Source organism: Strix uralensis, chromosome 5, assembly GCF_047716275.1.
Source record: "Strix uralensis isolate ZFMK-TIS-50842 chromosome 5, bStrUra1, whole genome shotgun sequence".
Taxonomy (NCBI): domain Eukaryota; kingdom Metazoa; phylum Chordata; class Aves; order Strigiformes; family Strigidae; genus Strix; species Strix uralensis.
Window position 1 is genome coordinate 42,693,712 of NC_133976.1, and position 26,638 is coordinate 42,720,349.

Genomic DNA, 26,638 nt, shown 5'->3' on the forward strand with positions numbered 1-26,638 from the left:
ACAGCAGGGTCCTTCACTGGTCCCGAAAACAGCAAGAGGCTTATCCACTTAAAGATTTCAGGAGATACCCTTCCGTCCTAAGCACATTCATGCTGCAGCCTGGGAGGGAAGATTCATCTCAGCTGCCTCCAGAAGGGTCGATGCTCACACTTAGGCTGCTTTAATTGACAGACTGAAAGAGGCACTCACAGCATGTGATTCATCTCACCTATCTCCAGTGCCTACTTTAGCATAAGATAAATTGTGCTCTAAAACTGCCCATTTTTCTCCACTGACTGTAATGAAGACTAGTAACCCAGGGAACACCAAGTGATTAGCTCAGATGCAGGCGTCAATGTCTGGTCAAGGATGAATTCCAGTCACTGTGACCACCACTTAATGAAGACATATCCGAGATAGCTGTAAACCTGCAGCAGCTAACCGCTACTTTTGCATGGTACTCTGTACAGGTAGCAAAATGAATATGAGGTAGCTGGCCCAAACCTACTGCACCCAGCAGAGTGCTGCAGCAGGGTACAACCATCTCATAGATCAAGAGTCAATCCTTTCCATGCACTGGTGCAGCCAAAAGTAACGTAACAATAGCCATGAAGTGCTGAGGTAGAGCTAATATATGCTGCCTTTCAGCATAGGCAAACTTTATGCACTTGGTTCTCAAAAGACTGTCACAATACTCTGAGTCTGGAGGAAAGCGAATTCTTTGCACTGACACCAAGAGGCTGCTTATTCCCTTTTGGAAACAGGATTTTCTGATCTTTGAATTGAGAGATCTTCAAAGTCTGCAGAGGGATTAACTCAGCATATTCTAGCTCATTTTTAAAAAAAAAAAAAAAAAAAAAAAAAAAGGCTTAGTAAAGCCGTTTCTTCTCTATTTTACCATTTGACCTGATCAGAAATCTGATCTATAAATTTCTTTAATTGCCCTCCTATTTTGACAACTTTTTTTATGCAGTGACTGACTCCTTGCAATGTCAGCTAAACTTGATTTAAAACCCGTGCTCTACATGCTACATGCTGCCAAACTGGCATATTTGAATTGATATATCCTGCATTTATTTACAGCTCTTTGATATAAACACAGATGCAGAAGAATCTGTTCACAGTTTTTCCATTTTATATGTATTTTCTCGAACCATTTGCATGCTCTGGTAAATTTCTGTATTTCTTTACTGTGATTGCCTTTTGAAGGGAAGGTTGTATTCTATATAAAGGTAGAAAAATACCTGAAGATTTATGACCTTTTGTATGTCAATGTTATACTCTACCAATATGAAACTAGAGATCAAACATCAACCCCTAATTTCCCTGGCTGGAATTAATTATTTGCTCCTCAATGCAATATGTTTGCAATAAACATGAGACACTGTATGTCAAATCAGAAACTAACTCTTCTGCTGCTCAGAGAGCATAAATTCTCCCTGCTTGGTGTCATGCAGATGACACCAGGTTGGGTGGGAGTGTTGATCTGCTCGAGGGTAGGGAGGCTCTGCAGAGAGATCTGGACAGGCTGGAGCGATGGGCTCAGGCCAAGTGTAGGAGTTTCAATAAGGCCAAATCCGGGTGCTGCACTTGGGCCACAACAACCCCCAGCAGTGCTACAGGCCTGGGGAGGAGTGGCTGGAGAGCTGCCAGTCAGAGAGGGACCTGGGGGTGTTGATCCACAGCTGGCTGAACATGAGCCAGCAGTGTGCCCAGGTGGCCAAGAAGGCCAATGGCATCCTGGCTTGTATCAGAAATAGCGTGGCCAGCAGGGACAGGGAAGGGATCTTACCCCTGTACTCGGCACTGGTGAGGCTGCACCTCGATTACTGTGTTCGGTTTTGGGCCCCTCACTACAAAAAGGACATTGAATTACTCGAGCGTGTCCAGAGAAGGGCAACGAAGCTGGTGAAGGGTCTGGAGCACATGTCGTACGAGGAGCGGCTGAGGGAACTGGGGTTGTTTAGTCTGGAGAAGAGGAGGCTGAGGGGAGACCTCATCGCCCTCTACAACTACCTGAAAGGAGGTTGCTGAGAGCTGGGGATGAGTCTCTTTAACCAGGTAACAAGCGATAGGACAAGAGGGAATGGCCTCAAATTGTGCCAGGGAAGGTTTAGACTAGATGTTAGGAAGCATTTTTTTACAGAATGGGTCGTTAGGGGTTGGAATGGTCTGCCCAGGGAGGTGGTGGAGTCCCCATCCCTGGAGGTGTTTAAGAGTCGGGTTGACATAGCCCTGAGGGATATGGTGTAGTTGAGAACTATCAATGTTAGGCTAATGGTTGGACTAGATGATCTTCAAGGTCTTTTCCAACCTAGACGATTCTGTGATTCTGTGAAAGTCTAGAAAAGTAGGGAATAAAGTACCTGATAAGTGTGCAGACACAGAACTAAAGTCAAATTACAATTACTATTCAGGTTTCTTGCTGTTTTCATGAACTTTTAAAGACTTGGTGTTACAGTTACACATATTAAAATTTGGTTAAGCTGTATGAGGTAGTCTATTCTTATCAATATAAGGTTTATACATTCTAAAAATATCCTTCAGCTTCCTAAACATACTTTGAAGAGCCCTAAACTATAGTCTAAAGAGCTCTACAAAGTCTTCTGCTTAGACTTAATGCCAAGAACACCAATAGTTTTACTCATATTTAAAACTAAGAAGATACACAATCCTTTGCCAGATAAGAAACGAAAATTTAAATTAAATAATATTTTAAAGTTACCCTCTGAAATTGTATTTTGTCATCCTTCTGTCATCTTTTTTTCTAGAATATTTCGATTTGAGGTCTGGGCTGAAATGTATCACTTATTGTAATTTTTTGACAATCAGTTCTGCTCACTGGGTAGCTTTTCTATTAAATTAAGTATTGTGCTTTCAATGGTATGGTTGGGTTAGGAAAGGAATTGTATTTTAACAACAATTAAAACTTGGCTTCATTTCAATCTAGGAAAATAGATGAGGATATGTAACAAAAAAAGATGGAGCTGAAGAATCTTGTAAACGTGTGCTTCAAGAAATCCTGGCAGATAGGAAGCTAAGAAGTCAGGTGGATAGATGTGTGAAAAATCATGCAGAGTTACAGCAGCTGGTTGAAACCAAATCATAACACTTCAGCTACAAATTTTCACAAATAATGCTTTCTTGCTCTTCTAGCTACAAATTTTACACCATCAGCATACCATATGAATAAAAATTAGATTTTTTTTCCCTATCAGTCAAGATGTGGTAATTCACTATACTGGCTTTAACTCATCCTAGATGCAAAATAAATCAATAAAGAACTAGGTGAACAAGTGCATCGATACTGTTAGTTAGCAAACAGGCTTGAGCTCCTTCTGATGCACCTCACCCTTACCTTCAGAGAGAGAAAAAACAACCAAGGTCCACAGAGTTCAAGGAAAGCTTGGTCCAAACAGCTTATTTTATTTAGACCACTAGCCTCTTTTATTAGACCAAATATACTGGAAGAAGGGTATGTGACAGACTTAATCAAAAGATCCCCTTATTATACAGCAGTCATTAGAATTCAACATTGGTCTTACTGCAGCATAACTGAGGTCTTTGAATAGACTCAAGAGAAATTAAGTGCCACGCACTTTTGTTGTGGACTAATTTGGCTGTCATCTCAGTGGCTATCAATTAGCTAGAAGGTAAAGTATTACCTTTCCCCTACAACTGGAAGTAATGTAGTGGTAATTCATTTTGTTTTACAGACCACAACTGTCCTGCACACTTGCTGTGGCTGACAGCAGTGACTTCTGGACTTACTTGTATGTTACCCCTAAGAATTTATGGATTGAACTTACAGCCAACCGTACACTACACTTCAGAATGAGGTTGAGATAGAAAAGGTTAAGTCAAATAGAAGAAAGTCAACAGTTCTTCACCTATCTGACCAAATAACCACATCTAGTAGGTTTTATTCCCATCCTTAATTTACCTCTCCCTGAAGTCATGTTGTCCACACTTAGCTCAGCAGAAGTTTCTCCTGTTCTTCCCACTGACCCATTAAGGTAAAAGCCTTAATTTCCCATGGATATTATGTGCAGAAGGTAATTTTTGCTGGTTCACATCTCTTATTTGGTTGAAATGCATTCTTTTTCCCTTGGAAGAACAGATATACCTCAGAGAGTTGTAGCCTAGAACAAGACTGTACCCAAATCAAACATCTGATACCTATGACTATTTCCCTGCCTACAAAGAGATGAATTGTAGCCTTACACCTCTGAACACAAGAACTGAGAGAAATATAGCCATGTTGTTAAGTCACAAAGGACCACACTATCTGTGTGAAGAAAAATAAACACAATATTTCTCCTGCAGAAGGCAGTTGCATTTTATACACACTCATGTTATCATTTGCACAAGTTTTTTGTACTAATAAAGAGAATGAGTGAAGTAAAAGTAATATACTATAACAAAAAAATGTTTGTTTAATAGAACTCATTTTAAAGTGCTATTTTTCTCACCAATTTTGACATGACTGTCCAGATCATTTTTCATAAAATCATAAAATGGCTTGGTTTGGAAGTGACCTTAAAGCCTCATTCAGCCTGGCCTTGAACACTTCCTGGGAGGGGGTATCCACAACCCTTCTGGGCAACCTGTTCCAGTGCCTCACCATCCTTATAATAATGAATTTCTTCCTTACATCTAATCTAAATCTACCCTCTTTCAGTTTAAAACCACTACCCCTCATCCTATCACTACACTCCCTGATAAAGAGTCCCTCCTCCTCTTTCCTGTAGGACCCGTTTAAGTACTGGAAGGCCACTATAAGGTCTCCCTGGAGCCTTCTCTTCTCCAGGATGAACAACCCCAACTCTCTCAGCCTGTCCTCATAAGGGAGGTGCTCTAGCCCTCATAGCAGGTCTATGTCCTTCTTACACTGGGGGCCTCAACACTGAACACAGTACTCCAGGTGGAGTCTCACAAGAGTGGAGCAGAAGTGGAAAATCACCTTCCTCAACCTGCTGGCCACACTTCTCTTGATGCAGTCCAGGATACACTTGGCTTTCTGGGCTGCTAGAGCACATTGCTGGCTCATAGTCAGTTTTTCATCCACCAGTACCTCCAACTCCTCTCTGCAGGTCTGCTCTCAACGGACTCTTCACTCAGCCTGTATCTGTGCTTGGGATTGCCCTGACCCATGTGCAGGACCTTGTGCTTGGTCATGTTGAACTTAATGAGGTTTGCACAGGCCCATCTCTCCAGCCTCTCAAGGCCCCTCTGGATGGCATCCCTGCCCTCCAGCGTGTCAGCCACACCACACAGTTGGGTGTTGTTGGAGAACTCGCTGAGGGTGTACTCAATCCCAATGTCCATATAACCAACAAGGATATTAAAAAGTGCCAGCCCCAATACCGACCCCTGAGGAACGCCACTCATCACCACTCTCTACTCGGACATTGAGTCGTTGACCACAATTCTTTGAGTGCAACAATCCAGCCAATTCCTTATCCACTGAGTGGTCCATCCATCAAACCCATGTCTCTCCAATTTAGAGTCAAGGATGTTGTGTGGAACAGTGTTAAATGCTTTGCACAAGTCCAGGTAGATGATGTCAATTATTCTTCCCTTCTCCATCAATGCTGTAACCCTGTCGTTGAAGGCCACCAAATTTGTCAGGCACGATTTGCTCTTAGTGAAGCTATGCTCTCTGTCACCAATGACCTCCTTATTGTCCATCTGCCCTAGCACAGTTTCCAGGAGGATCCCCTCCATGATCTTGCCAGGCACAGAGGTGAGACTGACTGGCCTGTAGTTCCCTGGTTCTTCCTTTTTTCCCTTTTTAAAAATGGGGATTATGTTTCCCCTTTTCCAGCCAATGGGAACTTCATCAGACTGCCACAACTTCTCAAACATGATGGAGAGTGGCTTAGCCTCTTCATCTGCCAGTTCCCTCAGGATCTGTGGATGCATCTCATCAGGTCCCATGGACTTGTGCACCTTCAGGTTCCTTAGATGGTCTTGGACCTGGTCTTCTCCTACAGTGGGTAGCTCTTCATTGTCCCAGTCCCCACCTTTACCTTCTGCATCTTGGGTGGTGTGGCTGGAGTACTTGCTGGTGAAGACTGAGGAAAAAAAGTCATCGAGTACCTCATCTTTCTCCATATCCTGGATGACCAATTTTCCCATTTCCTTACAGAGACGGCTCACATTTTCCCTAGTCTTCCTTTTTTTCTCTGACATACCTACAGAAGCTTTTCTTGTTGCCCTTAATGCCCCTGGTTAGATTTAATTCTAGCAGGGCTCTGGCCCTCCTAACCTGATTCCTGGCTGCTCGGACAGATTCTCTGTATTTCTCCCAATCTACCTGTCCTTGCCTCCACCCTCTGTAGACTTCCTTTTTGTGCTTGAATTTGTGCAGGAGCAACATGTTCATCCATGCAAGCTTCCTGGCATTTTTACCTGACTTCCTCTTTGTCGGGATGCACCACTCCTGAGCTTGGATATTAACCAGCTTTCTTGGGCTCCTCTTCCCTCCAGAGCTTTATCCTAAGCTACTCTGCAGATCCCTGAAGAGTCCAAAGTCTGTTTATATTGAGCTTTCTGTATGCCCTCCTCGTTGCCCTAAGTTTCATGATCACTACAGCCAAGGTTGTCCTTGAGTTTCACATTCCCTACCAGCCCCTCTTTGTTGGTAAAAACAAGGTTCAGCATAGCACCTCTACTCTTCGAATCCTCTGTCACTTCAAGAAGGAAGTTATCATCAACTCATTCCAGGAGTCTCCTGGATTTAGGGGAGTCCAAACTATAAACATTTCAAAAGGCGTTATGAAATATCAGCTGTACCACATAGGCAGCAAGATCATTGTTTTTTTAATTTTCATACTGAAACTCTATGCTAGAGAGGCTAAATAGAAGATCTCTTCAATGGTGAAATTTGACTAATGATTATAGTCCTATGTATAGATAGAACTTCTCTGTAGATGCATATTTTTTTCCTCATCCATGGGTTCTGATTGCTTCAAGTATCTAAAAACATTTCTTGCACTAATGAGGCTTACTCTTCATTTTCAAAGTTAACCCACTGCAGAATTACAAAGATCAGTATGGAAAAAACTTATGTATAGATGTCATCCCTGTAATCTGATATTATTCAAGTGCAGAAGAATTTACATTTTCACAGCTTAATTAAGTTGCAATGACAGCAAAAATCTTTATGTACAAGAAACTTTAATTCCTACCCCACAGTATATAACTCATACTCTCTAAATTTAATGCATGCTTATTGCTTGTCTCCTTATATTCAACAATTACCATGCCTTGGTGGTGTTAGTTGCCAGCTGGCTACTATTTTTGCCCTGTACCATTAGGGAAATTGCAAAGGCAATATATACTTCTTGGAAAAATTATCTTGCTCTGTTATCAAAAGGAATAATTAGTTGGGTTTTTAACTCTAATATACAATTATTCTTTTTTTTTTTTTTTTTTCATTTTTCTTTAAAGCAACACCATTCAGTTTTCTGATGCCACAGGAAAGGAGTAAAACAGCCGTTGGATGCCTCCTGCAAAAGAAACTTGCCATCAGTGAGTTTCAAAGTATCCTTCCCCCTCAGTAATAAAAATTTTGACTGATATCTTAAGGACATTAGAGTTGCATAATTATACATGTATATGATTTATAAGACCCACAGAATTTCACTCAGTGCCTCTGTGAAAATATAATTCTGTTACATGATAGAAGCCAATACTACTCTTTAACAAAGTCAGTCTTTAAAGTAAGAAAATACTTTTTGTTTGTGCACCCAGGAAAAACAGAAAAATAAAAATCATTGGATTTCCTAAAAGGACACCCTTCATTGAACTTTTCTATTTGTAACATGCAAAAAGATTAGTGTGTTTCTTAATCCAAAACCTGCCTGTACAAATATTTGATCAGGTCTGAGGTTTAATTTAGGTCCCAGTCCCACCGAATCTTGTTACTAGAAATGATATCATACAGCAGCTGAGTGATGTCTTAGATCTTGCCCTTGCCTGAAGAGATACAGCCCATTCAGAACTATTGATAATTATACTGTAATTTTTCCCACAGAATTAGAAACAATGTTCAGTTAAATACAGCATACACTGCTTATATATCTACTGGCAAAACAAGCCCTAATAATGCTCCCTGCTGCACTTGAGATATCTATAGACACCCCTTCAGCATTTCCTCTATTATCTCTTATATTACTTTTTTATAGGTGGCTTTTGCAAAATTGATGTTTTGAGTAGCAGCAGTTTTGCTTCCTCACCCATGCATAAGAATGAGACTCCAGTGCCCTGACCCGTTGGCGAGAGAGCATATCTGAATGCAATACAAATCAGAAATGGTCTGATTAGATTGTTTGTTTTGTCTTCCATTGTGTTATTCATTGTTTCCTGAAATCCAAAATACTGCTGTTATTCTTCAGGATGGGAGTCAGCAACTTACTTATGTTTCCATGACTTCAATCTTTCTGTGAGCAGCTAAGCAGATTTGTATTGATGTGTTGTTTTTCAGCACCCCAGAGAATCAACCAGTAGAGCTAAATGCCACTTTAATCATTCCCAGTGGAGAAGTCTAAGTCAATGACCTGTATTGCTGAACTGTATTACTTTTTGATGTTATCATTTATTCTGTAATAAGCAGTCCAGTGGAGCTACCCTCTACAGCATCTGCCTATTCACACACTCTTCTGGGGAGTGTAATTTATATTAATTTTTTGCTATATACTGGTTTAAATTTTTTTCAGCCATCTTTTCAGGTTTTCGCTCTGTGTTAGGAAGTATAGTTCGCCCTCCCAACTGCTGAATTCTAGAACACACACAACCCTATAACCAGCTGTCCACCTTTATGACAGTCAACTGCATATTTGCTATATATTTTAAATGTAAGAATTTGAAGTTAAAATTGCACCTACAAAATGCAAAGTTCACTGAGGTCAGTAGGAATCTGCCCATTGTTTTCAGCAGATTTCTGAAGACTGTTGCAGTTCTTTTTAAACAAGGAATGGGTGCATCTGTTGTAGCGTGGAAATTTTCAGTGGGGAGGTTAGAGACAGTGTTGTTCTGACCATGACAGTGTAGAGACAGAGGTAAGATTACATTTGTAGGGCAGAAATGACTCTTACTAGATGATTGAAAGAGTTGTAGGGGGATGAAACATTTAGAGGAACACACACTCTTCTTCAGGTCTCAGACAGAAGAGGTAGCTTTAAAAGCCAACATAGGCAGAGAATAAATGTATCTGACTGACCTATTGAAACACACAGTGATTGCTTCTCCTGTCAGAGTCAGTCTCAAATTCCCTTAAACTCAGAGAGTTTCATATGCAGACAGGTTGCTTGGGAGACCTTCTCTTGTAATGTGTCTGTCAAAATTATGATAATTTATTTATTACAGCAGCTTCTGACATCAGCATTAAAGAATATAGATCTACATTATCAGCTCTTTAAGCCTTACATGTGAGGGCATATTCAAAAGTATTTGTTAAGAGGAATTAAATATATCTGATACTTCCAAATAGTCTGCAGGGGAACTTTATATTTACCTAGTTATGTTAGTTATACAATCAAATATAATTAATTTCCCGACTTTAACTGAATGACAGTACTCAGAAAAAAAGAGAGTGGACATTATATAATACTGATACAAATTTGTTTGGTTTAAAAACACTAGATTATTCTTCTACCAACTGATAAAAATACACCAGTCTCAGATTTCAAAATGAATCCTTTTATTTGTGCCTTGAGTACTTGCCCTAGCAATAGAAAGAAGGCTGTAGACGTTGAGTTAGCAAGCCGCTTAGCACAGTATGATCAAGAGTAAATCTAACTCGCTTGCAAAGCACTGTGGGGGCAAGAGAAACCCAACTGCTGGGCATAACTAAGAAATTGCCAAGGAAGCAGGAGTGGGGTGACCCCTGCACAAGTCTGGAAGCTCATGAAAAAGCAACAGACTATTAAAATAGCCAACATTTCTTATTAATTAGTACATCCAACTGTGTTACACCTGCTAGAGTCAACTCAGATACATGCAATTTTCAGTGGGATATCTTTGAATCCAACAAGTTTTCATTTTAGTTTTATTATTTGTCCTGACTGAGGGGAAATACCACAGCATCTCATTCATATACATATACGTGGAAACTGTCATAGGCAGTCATTTTTCTGCAACAATCATTTTGATTTTTGCATTTACCATCTGACTACAAAGAAATTCCAGTGCAACAAACTCATGCAGTTCAGATGTGGGTTGAGGCACTTAATTCCAGATTCTAGCCATTGTCCTCAAGATGGGGAGCACAGATTTGCAAGTACGCTCCCTGGGTGATGATGAGCAGAGTCATTTTAAGAGGACTGCTAGCTGATTCAGTTAAGTGAATACAAAGTGACTCAATTTAATGGTCCAGTTGATTTCTCTAGTTTCTTCTTCCTTTAGATAGGATTTATCTCACTGCTCTGAGATGAAGACATTTTCTCTCCCACACGTCTCGTTGAAGAACTAAGTACTTAGCTTTGGATGAGTTGTGCCCCAGGAATTTTTTAATAAGACATATAGTATAATTCTTGTACAGGTGTTTAGTACTTAAAAATCAAAAGGTATGAACTCATCATACAGAAGTTCACCACTTGTGAAATAGTCACACTCAATTTATACTTACTCTGTTCCTCTATACACGTCTTCTCTAACTCTACTCAGTCATTCAGCCAAGGATCATCCTCGTATTTGCAGATACAGTGTTTCCCTGGGCCTGTTCATTCCTTTCATGCACAGTGGAAAACTCTTTTATCAAGCCTAATGCTCTGATGTATTTCCCTATATTTTCGGTATCTGTGATTTACAAAACCACTGAATATACCACAATGATAACAAAATGGGCTGCAATGGCTACCCTCCTGTCCTTCATATACACTATGAGAAGAAAAAAACAGAATAGATATAAGGTACATAGCCAAATGTTTGGTTTAGTCCCTAACATCAAAGCATATAAAAACACTGATCTTTTGTTTCAGCATCAAAATAATCTTTTACCTTTCACTATTTTTCATATTCTGTACTGTTTTCCTTGAGAGTCAATAGAATTGCACGAGTACTTCACATTCAGAAGATGTCTGCAGATCTATAAAAGCTAAATTAAAAATAATAATAATGAAATATTAAATTTGGGACAAACTTTATCTGTCAAGGAGTATTATTAGGTCAAATAGGTCCAATCTGGCTCTTAAATCAGGAATTTGCATATCTCCTGTAGTTTCAGATCACTCCCTTATTAAGTTTCTTATCCTGTTCAGCCATCAAATTACATTCTTCACTTAATTTTAATGCTTCATTTTTTATATCCCCCCAGCTATAATTTGAAGTACATCAAACAAAGTGCAAACTTACTAAATCAATTTTACAAGTTCATTCCACCCTATTTCCAAGGTAGAGTTTGATCACAGTGCCTCCCCCCAAGTACACCTTATCTTCTGCTCAAATTTCAGAAAAGTCTGATTTCTAATGAGGTGGAGCCATCTGGTGTCTATCACTTAATGTCACACATTTCTCTAACCTGAGTAAAAAAGGCAAGTTGCTTTAGTACTATAACTTTCTGAAATAATTTATGATCTTTCTTTATTCCACAACCCTCCTCCTAGTTATTTAAAGTATTTTTAAATATTCTTTGCACTTTTATCTCATATTTTTAACATATGGAGTTCAGTACAGCACTTTAAGCTACTTAAGTACTATGTTAAGTGAAATTTGGACACACAAGGACAAGTTGGGAAAGGGGCAGGAAAGGAAAACACCACCTTGTCTTTTTAAGTGTCTGAGAAACCCTAACTTAGAGTTTTCTACAAGACCCTTAAAATGTTACTTCTCAAGTGTGAAAGCATCCATTTCTAGGTAGACCAGATTCCACTCCACAGCACTACCTGCTACACTAACCAGATCCCCATCGATTATCACATCTACTTTGACAATTGACACCTGTGTTCACCAATAGCTTACTTCACATGTTGATGGTACACACTGAATTAAGAGGAAATCTAACTGTATTGACCATGCATTGCCCTAGGCTCCACCAAAGGACCTACTGCTGGCAGAGGAAAGGTCTCCTATCTACCTGCTGAGTGTAAAGCTAGACATGGTAATGTGGCACCAAACCTCTCTTCAAGAACAAGAGCAAGCTCATGTTGTCTAAGCTAGGATATTAGCAATATTTATGTTCCTAAGCTAAGTTAGGAACATAAATATTGGCTGATCTGGCCATTAGTAGTTCTGGGAATCATAGGAGCTGCCAAGAAATTAATTCCATTGCAAATCTGGCCTTATTGCCATTGCAGTCACAGCCAAAAACCTCCACATGAATCAGAGACTCATTATTCATCTTTTTGCTCCACAAAGGATAACACAATTTTCTATGGCCAGAAAAAGACTATCAAAAAACTTTAGACCCCCCAAAATATTAAAGACACAGGTATTCGTGGCTGAGCATCAAGTGTATAAACACAAGTGTTCATCCTAATCTGTTGGCCAGGATGAAGGCAGGTGGTAAGGTGCTGAAAGTGCAAACAGGCTGTGCCTTTGGAGGACATATGCAATGAAAAAAAACTAGGGTGTGGAGGCAATGTGCTTTAGGCTTGAGATGCGGATTGCTTCAGTGAGCCTTGATATAACAAGTCTTGGACATGTCCAGGAACAGAATTTTAACAACCAAGAATGTCACCAAAACTAGATAAAAGAATTTATCGACACATAATAAACAAGTTCTCATACATAAACATGGTAATTCCTGTAACTCATATTTTATTCCCACCTCTTTCCCATCGTGCGCACTTGAGTCCTGAAATGAGTCAGGGGGCTGCTTTTATGACCACCACGGACTACTGACTCAAAAGAAAGACCCTCCAACGTTCTTTTCTGAAAGAATTTGGCTCACATTACAATTTTAACATGCTTTGAGTCCCTTTCACAATGTATCTTTCAGAACACCTGGTCTACAGGGCAATAAATCGTCCTTACCAAACAGCTTAACAATAGTACCTGGTCATGACTCTTATTCTTTGAATAGAAATCTGGTTAATGATTATTACCAGCCTATGTGGCCTTAGCCTGGGACTTTACAAAGGACTTTGTAGCAGCATGACTGTTTGTATGGTTACTCTAAATCATTCCTTATTTAAATCAAAATCACCAAAAATCATTAAAATCAGCTCAAATTAATAACAAACCAATAACAGGGAAAAGTATTAGGTGACTACAGAGCAAGTTAAATTGGCCTGTGAGTCATCACAGCAGTATCTTATGACATGCTGTTTCATCATGACAACATTTAATCAAAATCATGAGACACTTTCTATGAACTAGAAAACTAAAATGCAAACATCAGTTAAGTTATTTTATTTCTGTATTGGAATAAGAACCACAAACCACATGGAAGGGTGACAGAAATAAATAGAATTCATTAAATAAAAGAAAGCATTTCAAACTTTCAAACTTTTTTGATAAAAACAAAATGCAATTTTAATAAAGTTAAAATAGCAAAATAAAAAAGTTATATTCTCAGAGGAGTAGGCCACTAAAAATTGTTGTATTTTTATATTCTTATAGTAGATTTCTAAGTTTCTTTGGCATGTAACTAATTTTAAATTCTTTGGGGGGGGTTATATTCTTAGTTCTTGTCTTAAATAAAAGTGCAGAATCATCATCTTTAGCTGAAGTTCCTTTCTGTTGTAGTTTAATGCAAAGTCTAATCACTAAAGCTGTAGTTTCTACAAGGCCCACTGTGTATGCTTGGACACTAAATAAATCAAGAGATATGTAAGAAAAGGAAGTCTTAGCATTTTTTATCGCTCACCTTAAGCACATCCTATGACCACAACCTTGGTGCTTTTTGTTTGCTGCTCTTCTCAGCCAAGTAAGAGAAATAAGGCATCTAAAAAAACACCTGACAATTACCTCGCTTAAAAAAAAAAAAAAAATGCTCTTTTTTTATAAAAGAGTTAAATAAATTAGAATGTCCCTTCATGTGTAGTATTTCATCCAAACTTAAAATATTTTTCTGCATTTTACCTATATTTCTGGAGGATGCTAATTCAGGTACACATTCAGCTATACCCTGGCAGTGTTCAAGGCCAGGCTGGATAGGACTTTAGGAAACTTGATCTAGTGGAAGGTGTCCCTGTCCATGGCAGGGGGGTTGGAACTGGATGATCTTTAAGGTTCTTTCCAACCCAGACCATTCTATGATTCTATGATTCAGGTTCCATATAGTGCTTGGCTTTATAAATCAATACAGCAATCTGAAAAATTATTTGAGTTTTCAGCTGAAAGCCAGCATATTGCTCTCCAAACTGAGCTGGGACAGTAAATTAATTTGACATGAATTCAACTTTTGACCACTGGCCTTTACAGAACCAGTCAATAAAAAAATTCTGTTCCATTTCTTTTCCTAAAGGCGTTCTTAGATGAGCCATCACGTTCAGGTGCCCAGCTGCTGGTTTGCAGGTGACAAAGGCATGAACATGGCATGCATGGTGTGTGCAAGGTGAATGTCAGACTCAGCCTGGTCAGAAACTAGGTATGACAGGTAAAAGAGTTGTGTTCCCAAGGATTCTTTTAAACCATGTTTGTGTCACTTCACTGGCTACAGCATGGTGAAGAAACACACCACTAGCTTTCATTTAACAAGCATGGATGGCAGCAACTGTCCAGCCAAGGGCACACAGGGGTCATGGTAACTCAGCTCTATCACCAGTTTTAATATAGAGTACTTTCCAGCCTTCACTACCTTACTGCCATAGCTAGAGGCTTACCAGTATCTGCTCTAATCACGTTTCTTGCAATAAGCAACATTAAAGTCTGGGTATGTGGAACAGTGTCCCATCTTCAAAGACAAGCGATGCTGGTGCCCCATTTTGCTAGGCAGCCAAAACCAAGTGGGAGGACACATATCCCCTCCCCAGGCTAGGGGCAGGGAACAGGGCTGGGATGAGGAGAGGCAGAGACAAATACCCACCAGGGACATGGATGGGATCATAACTTTGGAAAGCCCCAAAAAGGGCTACTTCATCTGAGCTGCTCACCACCACTGCCACCACAGCACCTCTGTTCCCGACTGCACTCCATCCCTCTACTTCCCCTCCCTATACTGCCCACCTATGGGCCTCCTCCCAGTCCATCCTCCAGCTCCATCAGCCACAGCTATCTCCTCATGGGTGCCTTTGCCCTGGGTTACCCTCTGTGTGTCCTGCACTGGGAGGACAGGGGCATGCACATGGGCTTGAGATGGAGGGAACCACCTGGTGTCAGCTGCTAGAAATATCTATAGTCCTCATTAGTGATTTTCATCCTTCTATAAAGCTCGTGCATAAACCTGTAAGTAAACTCCAATTATGCTTTTCTTGGCAAGGGAGTGCAACAAAATATAAATTATTTAGTGGCTCTGCTAGATGCTTTAATCAATACTTTATCAATTATTATTACCAGTGTGAATAGTGTCTGTGGTCATCCATAAGCAAAGTGCTTTACTGCATATCTAAAATCAAGGCTTTGCATTTCATTTAATCCTTGCCAGAAGCAATTTCTTATAAGCATCAAGCAAATTGGGGCCCTAAGGCCTGTACTGTAAGAGGATATATCCTACGGTCCAAGGTTGGGCAAAATGATTGTTAATGAAATGTTAGTTGTTCTCTGCATAGTTTCTGCCTTACCAGAACTTGGTGAATAGTTGTTTATTTTATCTTCATTAATAATGGACAAAAAATAATCTTTTTTTTCCCAAATCTTTCTAAAATGTTAGTTTCCTTAAAGCTTAAGACAGTACACTTTTCTAATATAAATATTTTCTTAATTGTGCATTCAAAAAGCTTTTTAAACTGTAAACTTTAAAACTGATGTTTTCATGTGATGGTATTCATTGCTTTTCAGCCAACCCTCAAAATAAACCATACTTGAAAGTTTCTTGAAACACCTTCCTCCTTGAGGTCAACAGCAACTTCTTATACATGTGGGGCATGTGGGGTACCTTTTTTTAATTTTGTCATCCATAAGAAATTCTGAGATTCCTCCAGTAGGTAACTGTTCACTGAAATATAAATTCCCATGTATTTTAGATTAAACCTGGCTGTCTTTGATCTTCATATGACTCGGCTCCACATGACAAGTGACTGCTAACATGCCTGTTTTGATTGTTTCATTCTGTAACAAAAAGATACCTGCAAAGCTAGTTAAAAATTATAGTGTTTGACAGAAATGCTTCCCATTTCTCCCCCCTCAAAAGACAGCAAGTTCAGTTAAACAGTCAGTCTTTATGAATAATAAAGTATTCCTTCATCTCCCCAACTGACATGTGCCATTGCATGGTACTTGGATATCAGAAAAGTCCTAAATATGAATATTAATCCTCTTGAAGAATCCTCACTCCTTCATGGTACAACAGACCTGAATTTTCATATCAAAGCCTTGAAGCAAAGGCTGTCTGGAAATTTGAAAACTGCAGTGAATAACTGGTTCTTACTGACACTTTTCCACATGTCATTCTGTATAGGTGCACATAGGAACCCTCTGGCTTTTTAATTACTTGCCACATTAGTATTTTATGACATCAAGTATCTGAAGATTCGTTTTATTTCTGTGGATCTACTGAAGCTTCCTTGTCCTAAAATAGCCTAGAGGCTGGTTACATGTGAGCTATTTTTGTCACAATTCCATGAAGAATTGAAGAATGTTCTCACCGATGTCAGCTGCTCTGAGATGAAAGAGGTCTGCAGGTGACTGAGAAAGAAACATTGGGGAAAAAAGACGGACAAGAAAGGCACTGACCACATGTGCATTACCTTTGCAAAAGGAGTTGCTTGGCCTCACTTGTAGTAATAACCCAGGCAACAACTGCTAACTGGATAAGATACAGGGAAAACCAAAGACACTGGGCTGGGATGGCATGACCAGCAGGGACATTGACAGTTTATGCTCAACATCTAAGTTAAAAAGCAATAAATAGGGAAAACAGTAGTTTCTTTATGGGAAGACCTCCTCAGGAGTCCAACACAGTGCAGAAGAAAAAAAAAAAAAATCTACTGAATCTGATCATTTGATTCCTTCCCAGAGGTTAATTCCAGATGGAATTTTGCTGTCAGAAAAATGTTTTCGTAAATTATTTGCATATGTAATTAATTTAAGACCTCAGTTTGCAAGATGAACCTGCTGTATTTTACCCCTCAGGAAGGCCCTGCCCTTAACAGAATGAAGAGGTGTAGCAGATGCTAGTAAAAGTGAATATTAAATGAAACACTACCAAAACCTGGCTTATATTTCTCTCCCTCTCTTGCTGCACAGTATTTCCAAGCTTACATTGCCAATGACTTTAAAGAACACAAAATAATAACAATAATAATAAGAAGAAGCAAATTTTGTTGACAAGAAAGGGAGAGTTCATCCTGATTGGGTATTGACCATTTTTAATATTAACCAAATTATTTTGAAAATAAGTTTTAATGGAATTTAGAGGCTTACCTTGTACATAGCAAACCAAGAAAATTATACCAAGAAAATTGATATCTTTGGAATTGATGTCTTTCGAAAATATCATCAAAAATACAAAAATGTTAGCTACCTCTTCTTATTTTTGTGCCTTATAAATGGGATTTTATGCAGGATGATGGTAAAGGCTGTTTTTTTATTGTAACCCGGAGTTACCTTAAGCATAATATTTACTTGAAATGTTAAATAGAAACAAAATTAACACACTTGCCAATTTGCCTGTGAAGAAAGAACATTTACACAGTAAGGAAGTGAGAATCCTTGTAGTCCTTAGAAGTCTACATAAATTTCCCCTTTTCACGGCCAAGTTTCACTTCATATGGAGCAGCTCCATATCATTCCATTAAATGATTTAATTTCACATCATTATAACATCTAATTTTGAACATGAAATATAACAAGATCTTTTCCCCTAACTAGACACCTTCTTTGGAACCCCCTCTTGTTTAATTGCTTCTGTAATAGGTAATTTAGCTTTCTCTTTGCCCTCTTTGACCTTCAGGGAAACAATCTAAACAGTAGGGACTGTGGTTGTTCATCAAAATAACTAGGAAAATGTAGGTCTTTAGAGTATAGAAATGGGAAAAATGGCCCATAGAAGGGAATAGGCTTGAAAGAAAACAAATGTTTCTGAGTCACAGCACACTGGGAGAGGTTGCAGTCTGTTGTTGCAAAAGATGATCCACAGTGACAGACAGAAAGGACTGACTTGTAGACCATGCTGGGGCAAAGCAAAGGAGCAACATGAGGTTGAGACTAAGTACAAACTAAGAGTCTGCTTCATCCCACACATACCCAAAACATTGAACTTCCTGGTAATCCAGGTAAGAAATTATGTCTTTCAAGCTCATGTGACCAGTTTCCCTGACATGAGAGGAAGGAAGGAAAATTTTACAGTTTAGAGTCTTCTCCAGCCATAGCAGAAGGTGGCTGGAGAACACAAAAAGGTTTAGGAGACAGGAAGTGCTCAAAGGTCCCAAACATTGTCCAGATGGAGAAGACACCTGAGCCCTGTATCCAACCTGTATTCATCCCAGCAGCAGACTCAGTAAGATTAGTCCACAAGCTATTTTAAAACAAGGTTAGAGTGGCTGTGCCTCTGATACTAATTTCTGCTTGATCTCAGTAACAAGACTTTACTTATAAGAGTGTCTACATGGGAAACCACAGAGAACAGGTGCTTGAACATGAGTGTTGGACTGCATCTGGTTCAAATGTTTTTTACCTCTGTATAGGGAACTAGCATATCACAACACAAGCTACATCAGAGGAATTGCCAACCATTCTAAAAGATGATTCTCTTGGTCACATTCCTCACTTCTTCTTCCCCTCCTTCTCCACTCCATTTACCCCAGGCATATGGGGTCTATTTAATTAGAAAGCTGAGAGCATGAGAAAAGGTCAGATCACAGCAGTTCTATTTAAACAAATGCACAGCAAGCCAATGATTTTAGACTGGCCCTTGCAAATTCCATTAATTCTTCAGACTTTCTTCAACTCTTTTCTACTTTTTTTTACACCACTTTCAGCTGAAGTTAAATGATTCAGTCAGGTGCTGAATAAACCCCTGTTTGGTTTCTGCTAACATTCTTTATCTGCACTCCTTTCTAGGACTGAATTTTATGCCTCCAGTTAGTCAATTGGTTTTTACTCCACTTGTACTACTGTACCCAACTGAGCTTTTATCCCAACAGAATGGGCAGTCTTATTGTACTGGGAAGGTACTGTAATATACCCAGCTCAGCAGTGCATAGTCTGTAAGTGAGATGATCCTAAAATAACCACCATAGCAGTGATTCCCAAGGAGCAGCTGGCTGTGCTGCTCATTACTTTCTTTTCAGCTATTTTAACAATACCATTTGACAGACATTTTATCTGAACTCACAGAAATGCAGGACAGCTTCACAAAAGACCTTTCAAGGGATCAAAATATGCTTAATTGATCCTGAATGGAAGACAAATAGAAGAAGCTCCTTCCTTCTCTTCTTTCAGCAATAAATAAGACTCCTGCTGTTCTCTCCAGACTCTCCTTCCTAATCACAGAAGAGCCTAATTATATGACAGGCTATTGTATTCTTTGTTCCTTTGACTGGCCAAATTACAGCTGTATGGCAAATGAAGAAGGATCTCTTCCTTCTCCACTTCTCATAGCTAATATTGACCAAAGAAAGAGCAAGTGTACAAGCCCATTTTCATGATACTGAACCTGGGGATTAAGTAAACATTCTGTGCATACCTGTGGCTTATCCTTCCTGAGTCAGGAGGAGTGACAACACACACCTAAAGAGTATTTCACCAGTATTTCATCCACAAGGCTGTGGCAGAACTGCTGAATGATGACATGGCCCTCATCCGCTAGGCCTCTATGACATGGGCCAATCTAGACTTCCACAGAGGTCAAGCTGTGTAGACTGTTTTATGGTATCTTTTTATCACACTTCCAAGTTTCACTCAAACTGAATCAGTATTTATTTCAAAGCCAGCAAGTTAGTAGAAGCTCTAGCTTTGAAAGCTATGAAAGTATGTGGGGTTTTGCACATGGCTTCTTAGAAAGAATCAGTTTCTTCTTTCAAAAGCCAATGCATTGGTAAGAAAGATGAAATGAAATTTTGTCTTGAGAACTTCATTTATACACACTTGTCTAATCTGCATAAGAAGATCCAACTGGGTTTTTTTAGAATGTCTTTCTTTGTAGCAGTTTTTATTTTAAGCCTGAAAATTGAGTGAAATTACCAGTCTCAATCTCAACATTGTATTGCAGGGCATAACTGGCCAGTCCATCTATTAAAAGACACAAAGCATTTTGTTGAAAGAGTAGATTGCAACTTTGACCTGATTTCTTAGTAAGACAGTTTTTACAGCTTTTGAATTGCTAGATTAACAAAACTGAATTTGATTTTTTTTTCTCTACTCATCAGCTAAATAAAAATTAATGTCCTATCTCAGCTAAGAGGAATGTTTAAAACAAATCTTACCCTCTTAAAAGCAAAGGAAGATTTATTTACTCCTGTCTCACTGTGGTGGTTTGACCTTGGCTAAATGCCAGGTACCCACCACGTCACTCTACCACTTCCCCCCCCCCCCCCCCTTCCCCCTTTTTTCTCAACAGGGCAAAGAGGGGAAAGAAAATAAGATAGGTAAAAAAAACCCAACCCTTGTGGGTAAAACAAAAACAGTTTTAATATAAGCAAAGTGAAGCACAAGTCCGTGCATGGAAGCAAAAAAAAAAAAGAAAACAGATTTATTCTCTACTTCCCATGAACAGGCGATGTCGGGCCTTCTCAGGAAGCAGGGCTCCCATACGCGTAGTGGTTGCCTCAGAGGACCAAGGGTGACCCCACCCCCTTCCTCCTTTCTCCCAGCTTTATACTGAGCAGACGTCATATGGTATGGAATATCCCTTTGGTCAGTTCAGGTCAGCTGTCCTGGTTGTGTCCCCTCCCAAGATCTTGCCCACTCCATCCCACATGGGGGGGACGAAATGTTAGAAAGAGCCTTGGTGCTGTGTAAGCACTACTCAGGAGTAGCCACAACACCAGGGTGCTATCAACACCCTGCCAGCTCCCAACATAAAACAGCACCATGAGGACTGCTATAGAGGAAAACCAATTCCGGCTCAGCAAGACCCAGTACACTCACAAACTCATAAGCTATGTTTTCTAACTAATATGAAGTTCTTCAAAACTCTGTAAAATCTTTTGACCACAGAAGAGAGAAACTATTGTTCATGACCAAGTTAAGATGGGCTTCAATAGATATAAACCTCATCAGTTTAAGATGGGGAGCACCTCACTCAACTAGATGACCTTTGGCATATGCTATGACTTGAGAGCTGTTAAATAATTATTTACGGGGGGGGGGGGGTGGAAATAAATGTTAAGGAGACTGATCAGTTGTCCCTATGCCCTTAATGTCTCTCAGCTATTTTCTTCTCAAGGTAAGTGCTGTTCTGAAGAGTCAGTGGCCATTTCTATAGCAAATAGCAGCTGCTGGTATTGCTTTTGTTCTCATTTCAGCACAGCACAGCACAGAGGCTGCTTCTCACCTGTGGTGCTGGCATAACACCAGTGATTCTTGTGCTTACCCTTGGTTAGTTTAATTGCTATTCATAGCTGAGATCAGCAAGAACTCTTTTCTTTTAATGCTGGCAAAGGTCTGTTATTATCACTTTCCATTGAAATAGTTACAAAATGCATATGCCCCATAAAAATTTTATTATAGTGAATGATAGTGGTTAAAACTGAAAAAAAATCCCAACCCTTGCTATTTAACACTACACAATTTAGACTTGGACTGGAGTGGCATAGCAATAAAGAAAATTATGTTTTCATCTTTCTATATGCATTAGTCTCTAGCAAGCAATGTAGGTCAAAAAGAGTAACCAGAGTAGAACCACAGGACAGTTTCATCATGGTGGAAGGAAGGTCTAGCAAGGCAAGAGGGTAGAGACCTAGGTCTTATTCCTTACTCTACTACTCACTCACTGCAGTGACCTGGGTCAAATTCTGCATATGCCTTAAATTCTCTATGCCTGTATCAAACAGCAGCTTATATGTTCCACTTCTGCTTCCAAGGAGAAGACAACACATAAATCTAATTACACCACCAACACTGTTTCAGCAGAGCCACAAACTCGAGAATTCATCCTTTCCATTTTGAGGGACATGCTTTTACATACGAAGAAGTGCATTTTTACAAGCATTCCCAAAACACTGCTGTAACTCCAGACTTTGACAGCACTCAGGTATGTAAAAAGCTCAGGTTATCTCCCCTTCTAAGAGGAATACATCTTACACATTTAAGGTCGAAGGTTATGTCTTAAGAAACCTGTGACCTTCTCCTCCATTTTTTTCTTTTATTCAGTCTCCTTGTACACATATACCTTTATATTTTACTTATTCCCATCAATGTCTTTCGAACAACTGTATGTAAATGCTATTTAATCTTCATAAGTAAAAGGGAATGATTGCCAGTATAACAGTCAGAGACTGTCAGGAATACTGACAGGTGTATCTAATCATAAAGACTTGTCTGTCTGAAAGAAAAGATTGAGAGGGAGGAAACACAGTTTCAGCCATAGTATGTAAAACTCAGCTTCCCCAAAAGATATCTAAGTGTAGCCAGTTCTGTAGAGAGTACAAGAATGCTACTCCAATTTGTAAAAAGCAAGAAGGATGAACTCAGAGGAGCCTAGACAAAAGGGTCGTAGCCACACTGACAGGTCTTCCTCAGATCTCCCCAGTAGAGTTGTATCAGAACCAAACAACAGTACATGATTACAACACATTGTCACAATGTGTGTTTCTAATAAACATTTCTTCCACATTGCTGTAAAGAATTGATTTGCCTGCTGTGCTCACTTTTTCTTACTTGGAAGATTCGGGTTTGTAATATAAGACAGAGCTTGAAAAATCAAGTGTGTATATTTTTCATTTGTGCTATAACACCCTCAACCCTCCTCCCCAGTCATCCTGCAGTCCTCCTCTCATTCAATCAGATATTTCACTTTGGACTAAAAGCACAGGCTATGCAAACACATGGTGAAGGGAACATCTCTACTAGCCAGTTTCATTCTTTCAGCAGCTCCCAAGAGGCAATAAGGGGAATCTGAGAGCCATCGGAGTTTGCATCTCATATTAGTATTCTTAAAGTTGCTAGGCTGATGCTTACAAAGCGTTTTGAGAACACCAAATTTATATGCCATGCTCACATGAGAGTACAAAGTAAATAGAGTCGTGCTACTCATTCCATCAAACCCTACAATCCTGCCAGAAATTAACATGATTCCCACAGGAGTTATTATTTCATATTAGGGAACTCCAGAAAAGGATTTCTGCCAAGTACAGAAGTTAATATTTATTTTACTATTATCAGCTGTATTTTTCAAGTAACAGAGACAGAGGATATGTAGAACTCTCATCCAATAAAACCTGTAAATGAGACAGTAAGAAACTACTCTATCAAATAACAGAAATGCTCAAAATTAAGAACACTGTGTTGTTACAACCCAAAATTAAATTAGAACACTTTATGCTACATGCCTTTGTCAGAACAGTAGATACTCAAAGATCAGTCACTTTTCCATATCATTTCCATAAAAAGATAAATCTAAATCTCACATCTGTATCTGACTTCAACACATACTTGCCTTATGAAAAAATATTTATTTGTATGGTTTTAGCAAATAACCTAGTATCTCCGTTGCTGTCACATTAACGTGTTTCCTGTGGCTGAATGAGATATTTCAGATATTTTACAATGTTAGACCTTGTTCTTCCTAGTCCCATAGTAAATCAGCAACAGAAATGGAAGTTTTAAGTACAGTGCCTGCCATTCCCAAGAATGATTTCACAAGTAGCGTGCAACCTGTTGATGTATATCTACCAGGGCACAGCAAGGACCAGTATAACACTTTAAAAGTCTGCTTTCCTCCCTCCATCTTTCATGTTCATCTTAAATGAACTTCTCCTCCTTTGTCACCAGGCTTTCCATGGCAAGTGCAGTCTATTGCAAACTTAGCTTCAACAAAACACAACATAAAGCCATCTCCACCTTTGAGAGGAAGATGAACTTATAAGGTAAAAGGGTGGTGTTCTCTGCCATAAAGTGCATTTATGATCTTGATAAATTACTTGAGGCTACCAAAAAGGCTCTAAAGCATCTCATTATCTAATTAATTTTGTTCTAGACAAGACATAGATCTGAATCCACTCCCCTAGCTGAGCAGAAAGGTCTCCATAAATGGGGAGAAATAGGTACTTCAGAGCAGGATGCAAAATAGTCCAAACACTGATTAGGGAACTTCTCAAGCCAAATAGAAGGTGAAGTAAACACCTAAGTCTCCAAGTTACAGGAAGCAACTATTTACAGTTAAGACTCGCAGTCTGAAATGGTCTTCTGGTTTTACATACCTATGCTCTGTCCAAGTTGCAGTTGTCTTTTTTCCATAATGACCACACAGTACATTCACGCAGGATGTAGTATGTCCCAGTTCAATCTTCTCCCCAGTTGACAGGACTCCAATCTCCTTTGTCAGTGTCCTAACCATGGAGACAAAGGCTACAACAAGATGAAGCATTTTCCATCTATCCAGTTGAAACTGTTCCATCTTGTAGTAAAAGCCTGAAGTCTTCTTAGGGCTGAAGGAATGAACATGACTTATGTTTGTGGATAAAAGGGGGATTGAGCTCTCATCCAAAGGCTGTTCTATTTCACAATGAATATAAACAGATTTCAGGTCAGCAGCCAAAACCCATGTCTCTCAGTACAACCCAGTGACAGACACTGGAAATGGATAACGGTTGTACTGGCCCTTTATTGGACTGGGGTTGGCCAATATATTATCAGGTTATAAAGAAAAATTCATCACACAGCTACATTTCACTGAGCTGTGAGATGTGACCATAAAATGTCACAGAGGGTAAAGGGTACAGCTATGAATACATGTGAGGTGAAGATAACAGTAGACTTGTAAAAATAACAGTGGCCAAGTACATCTTCTGGTAGCCTAACCAAAAATATAAAACCAGAAGCAGTCTAAAGAACACAAACCATCATTAGCTTTACTGATCCAGAATAAGGTGACTGAATCACAGGATCTCAGCAAGAAATATTTTGCATGCGAAGTGTGAGTCTTTATGTATATTTATCCAAAGACAGTAATGCAAAGATACCAGGCATTAAAAAACATAACAGCAGAGCATTTTACTTGTTTAGAGACATTCTCAAATATGACCAGCAGGCAAATAGTGTTTTCAGAGATATTTCTGCCTGAATGGCATAGCCAGATGTGGCAAATTAACACAGAAATTTTAAGGTCTGGGAAAAAAATATTTTTTCTTTGTTTTAACAGTTTGAACCTGACATTTCTTATAGAAGTCTGAAGAAGATCTTAAATATTCATGTTCTGTTAAGTAAAGAAAGAAACCAGAACAGACTGCTATTCACTGCCACTCACAAGCTGACACTATTCTGTGCTTTTGTCAGTCCATTCAGCAAAGACTCAGATGCAAAATTCCTAGTCAGCATTCCACATCACCCCTAGTAAGAGTAGACTATAACCATGAGATTATTTGCTCTGTTCCTATTTTTGGACAGCTGCTGAAGCAGGCTGATCCTTTGGTTAAAATGTACTTTTATTAGAGAAACTACTCCTGGCAATTGAGAGGAAGAAAACAAAGAAAGATGCTTCCAAAACATTTCTTTCTTTCTTTCTTCTCATCTGATGGAGCAAAATTTCCCCATAAATATTTCAGTGCACCACATTTAAAAATAGACTTCTTCATTCCTGATTAACAATAATAGGGTCATTCTGTTGCATAATATCTGTTCTGTCATTTGAGAAACAGTACATGTTCCTTGTAATCAAAGACTTCTCTACAGTAGTGCATTAAGCACAAGTGATTAAGCACTTTTACACCTATGCCTGACAAAGGTCAATAATCACACCAAAGAAAAAGGTACAAGTCTTATAACAGAACATGCTGGTATAGTTTGCTAAGAAAGATTCTTCCTAAGCTTGAACAGTGTAAAGATAAGATACACTGAAGCACTCCAGGGAAGAACTGATTTTGGTTATGACACTTCAATTTTGGCCTTTAACTACTTTTTAAACACTTATGCCATTTATATCTTCTTACTGTAATTTTCCATGATGAGATATGTTCCTTTTAACTGTCAAATAAATGCCACTGTGATGTACAAACTTCTTTTGTTCTTCCTTACTAAATTTTTACCTTCTCATCTTTTGGCACACCAGGGGGGACTATATCTAGTGGGTGCTGGTTGCTACAGGATGCTGTGAACAAAAAACATACAAGGCCTTTGAATCCACGTTACACAGGTCTTGGGAAGAACTGAGGAGGAAAAACTTAACAGAGAGAAGCTAGTGTGCCTCAGCCTTACATGCTCTCTGTACTATGGCAGGACTGGTTTCTAAATAACCTTGTCTGTTGTCTTGTCCTTCAGGTGTCTGTTAGCCTATTCCAAGACTGAATCTCACAGTAAAACATTTTTTCTGCTTTGCTCCACATGACACAGCTCTCTTTGGAGATTTTGGCCTCACCTTCTGTGTAGTGTGTTGCTCCCAGGTTCTTTTCCAGGAACTCAAGGGCCCCAAAGGTGTGGTGCTCTGCAACACTGTACTGCAGGCATTGTTCAAGAA

The 26,638-nt window shown here is 39.3% G+C and overlaps 1 long non-coding RNA gene across 1 annotated transcript in view; it reads right to left on the minus strand.

Annotated features, from left to right (window-relative positions):
- The window catches only part of LOC141943728 (uncharacterized), a 39,600-nt gene extending 15,097 nt beyond the window's left edge, over positions 1 to 24,503 (minus strand). Inside the window, exon 1 of the long non-coding RNA XR_012629041.1 lies at positions 24,387 to 24,503. This is a non-coding gene — a long non-coding RNA (uncharacterized LOC141943728). The remainder of the gene's footprint in view (positions 1 to 24,386) is intronic.
- Positions 24,504 to 26,638: the final 2,135 nt, after the last annotated feature.